Here is a 4,025-nt window from a genome sequence, read left to right as displayed (position 1 = left end):
CCATTCATAATCCCCACACTTAGCTTGCTTACTACATCATTGCAATGGAAGAGAAGAGAAAGGCGTTATTGCCAGTTAAATACTTGTGATCTCACTCAGGTGAAGACTCAGGTGAGATTATAGGGAATTCTGGGAAATACCAAGGACTTCTGGGGATTGAAGACTGGGGTTCAAAATCTCCATTTTACAGCAACTACGCAAATGTCATGGGAGCTTAGGGTTTTGTCCCCAGGAGCCAATGTTTTGAGGTACGGGAGATATGCTCCCACCTCTCTGGCACTCTTCTGCCATTGGTTTAACCACCCCCTATTGTCCCACCCCTACCCAGGCTGCCACACCTGAAGGTTTCCATTACTATGTCATCATGGATTCTTTGGATCAGCATTGTTTCCTCTCCAGGCATCATAGACCAGAAAGACGATTTTTAGTAAAGTATTCATACTAGCAAAATATCACAATTACAAAATTTGGAGGTCCATTGGAGACTGTCATCATGGGATTTTGTCTTCATGGTGTTGGTTCTCCAGAGGGGATAAAGCTAACTAAGAAGCACTGGTTGGGCATTTGCTTTTGTTTTTTAACCAAGCCACCACATCTGTTGAGTTCTAATTTAATCTAGGTTTCCTATCAGTTCTGTCAAAACATCATTCCTTAAGAAGAGCTCTGCTCTCAGAATCAGATTTAAAGACAGAAATCAAGCAGTGCCAAGCATTCATCTCCAATCTGTGTATCTGAAAGTGGGGCAGTTTCTCTGTTTTTTACCCCACACACTCCCCACTCTTGGCGTTGGTGTAAACATCTCCAATCATAGCCTCAGGGAGGGGGGAAGGGAAGGGAGAAACTGAGCTTGAGATTCAGCTCTTACTAGAGAACCAAGGGACCAGCCCAGAACGAGGTGGTCAGGTCATTTTCCATCACGTGGTCTTGACTTCCAGTCCAACTTTCCACACTGTCAGACTTCTCTGTTTTCTGCTCTTGACCAAGTCACACGGGGAGAGGAAACAAACGAAGGGCAGGATGGAATAGGACAAAATGGCAACTGTCTCCAGCTGGCCGCCAGCCCTGGGGACCATGAGTGTCCCTCTCATCAGTTGTCATTATGTGTTCCCAGGACTCTGTGGAGCTAGCTCCTTTCCACCACCCACAGTATCATGTCTTGATCATTCCCTCTTGCTGGATCTTTTCCTGACAACTGCTTTCACTCCAAGTAGTTTCTTTCTTCTTGAAGGCCATCATACTAAACACTCCATTTTTTTTTCCTGTGAAGGAATTGCACACTATTTGATGTGTGCTCTGGACCACAGCCACAATTAAACAAACAGAAAAAAAAAAATCCATCCAAACCCATTAATCTCCTTGCAAGCTTCTGCCCTTCAGGGTTCAATGTTGACAGGGAGCTTTGTTCATTCATTGTGCTGGCTAGAATGTCATCAACAAGATGCTGATCTGAGACCCCTGGAGCTAATGGGCCACATCCATCCCCCAGGCCTTCTCTCTAGGGGAGGTAGAAAGACATTTTTTTTTTGCTTATCTTCCACTGCTTTTCTTCAAGGAAAGGTACCTATAAAAGAAGTCTCAATTGACAAAGGACCCGTGCATACAAAAGTATCTATAGCACTCTTTTTGTGGCAACAAAGAATTGGAAATCATGGGGATGCCCATCAATTGGTGGAAAAAGAATGGTATGTGATTGTGATGGAATACTCTTGTGCTCTAAGAAATGATGAAGGGGATGGTTTCAGAAAAACTTGGGAAGACTTCCATGAACTCATTCAAAGTGAAGTGAGCAGAACCAGGAGAAACACAGTACACAGGAATAGCAATATTCTAGGGATGATCAACTAGCTATTCTAATCCGGACAGTGATCCAAGGCAATTCCAAAGAATCCACGCTGAAAAATGCCATCTACCTCTCCGGAGAATTGATGAACTCTGAGTAGAGTTTGAAGCATACTTTTTTTTTTCCTTGAAGGTAGGAGAGGGTTGACTGGGTTTTCTTTTGCCACGTGACTAAAACAGAAAAATGTTTTGCATGAGTTCACATGTATAATCAATACCAAATTGCTTGCCTTCTCAAGGAGTGGGGAGAGATAGAGATAGAAGGGAAGGGAAGAATTTGGAATTCAAAATTTTGAAAAATGAATATTAAAAAATTTAAGTGATTGGGAATATTTTGCAAAATAAAACTTTAAAAAAAACCTTTTTTTAAAGTTCTGTTTGAGTACAGACAGACTAAGGTTAGTGTTTGAGGTTATCAATAATAACATTCCTATGTGGCTTAGGACCCCACCCTGAGCTTTCTTTGGGAATACCAAAACCTGACTCACTTCTGGGGTATTCAGGTCAGCTCCTTTAATAGCAATCAGATAGGAAACCCCTAAGTATTTTGAACATAAACATTGAATATAAAATGTACTTTTATAGTACAAAAGGCAGATAAGGACAAATACAAGTTAACATAAAAACAGATAAAGGGGACTCAGTCCAGCAAGAAATAAATTCATCATTAGGCAAATCCTGTGTGTGTGTCCTGTGATTGCTGCTCCAATGGAAAGTACCAGTTCTGTGAATCAGTTTGCTGGCTGCTCCATCTCTTTGCTGCTGATGCTGCCACTACCTCTTCCACAGCTGCCATCTGTCTCTATCTCAGCTGCTTCATATCCCTGTTCCTGTAGCTGCCATCTGCTACATGGTACTGTCTTTTAGAAGTTTCTTTGCCCCTAAGCAGTTGACATAACCGGGAAGTTCTTGTCCAGCTGTGTGACTCTAGGCAAGTCATTTAATCCTGTTTGCCTCAGTTTCCTCATCTGTAAAATGAGATACAAAAGTAAATGGCAAACCATTCCAGTATCTTTTCCCCAAAAAATACCCAAATGAGGTCACAAAGAGTCAGATACTACTGAAAAACAACTGAACGACAGACACAAGCTTGATTACTCTAGCATGTGGAGAGACAGTGACAAAGAGAATGAAAGAATGAGACAAACAGAAAGACAGAGAGACTGTCAGAGAGAGAGACAGAGACAGAAACAAAGAGATAGAGACAGACACACACACACATCGAGAGAGAGAGAGAGAGAGAGAGAGAGAGAGAGAGAGAGAGAGAGAGAGAGAGAGAGAAGTAATGAACGAGAACCTGACCCTTCTTCTTTGATGCCAGGCCCTTCCAAGATGAATCTAGGTTCATGGGAGCCCTACTCTCCTTGTCAGGGTTGCTGTGGTAAGATTTGGGGTGAGGAAAGAACAAGAGGGAACATAGAAAAATTCAGATTTATTGTTTGGGAAGGGTAGGAAGGAAAATGAGTTTAGGAGTAAATTTATACTTAATTTAAAAGCTAATATCTATTAATTATCTAAACTATATTACTAAGCTAAGCATTAACTTTCTAATATCCAAGTCTCACACCAGGAGTCCAATCAAATAGGGCCAGGATCTTCAGTTGGTAGATGTCCAAGTAGGTTCAGAGATCTTCTCACTGATGCTGCCAGCAGCCAAATTCAGAAAAACCTTTTTCCTCTGTTGATCACAGGGAAAACCCTCTTCAAGCCTTAGGTCCTTCCAGGAGGGCAGGCTCTAAGATGAAGCAACTGTTGGGCATAGAATCTTCCCAGATCCCAAGGCTCAGGCTCCCATGTGACCCTTAGTCACACGCTCCTGTCAATCATTCTCTAAGGTTTGCATCTCTCGGTTTTTGCAACAGTTTTTGCAAACCTTTCATGCTTTATCACAGGGTATATGTCACTCTTCCATGTTGGAGCTGCCTAAGTACAGACAAGCAGGACTTCTTCCACTGGTGATTATAAAGTGGTTTTTCACTAGTCTGAGATCAGTGTAATTAAGTGTAAGGTGTCAGAGAAAAGACAGGCAGGTCTTGGGCTGTGTCTGGGCAGCTTGCCGGCCATTATCTCAGTCCTGGTCTTTATGTCCTTATTTGTATATATTAGTATATCCTGCAGATGTGCTGCCCATGGCAGGGGGGCTCTAGACAGCAGGTAAAACATGAGTTTTCCCCTAGGGGTAGATG

At 42.4% G+C, this 4,025-nt stretch overlaps 1 long non-coding RNA gene across 1 annotated transcript; it reads right to left on the bottom strand.

Annotated features, from left to right (window-relative positions):
* Positions 1-2,337: 2,337 nt before the first annotated feature.
* On the bottom strand, positions 2,338-3,590 carry LOC130458020 (uncharacterized). The gene is made up of 2 exons (XR_008917221.1): positions 3,407-3,590; positions 2,338-2,807 (listed from the first exon to the last, which is right to left on the bottom strand). It is a non-coding gene; the product is annotated as an uncharacterized LOC130458020 (long non-coding RNA).
* Positions 3,591-4,025: the final 435 nt, after the last annotated feature.

The sequence above is a fragment of the Monodelphis domestica genome, chromosome 3 (assembly GCF_027887165.1).
Source record: "Monodelphis domestica isolate mMonDom1 chromosome 3, mMonDom1.pri, whole genome shotgun sequence".
NCBI lineage: Eukaryota > Metazoa > Chordata > Mammalia > Didelphimorphia > Didelphidae > Monodelphis > Monodelphis domestica.
Note: the sequence above shows the minus strand (reverse complement) of the source record. Positions and strands in the feature narration are given on the sequence as shown.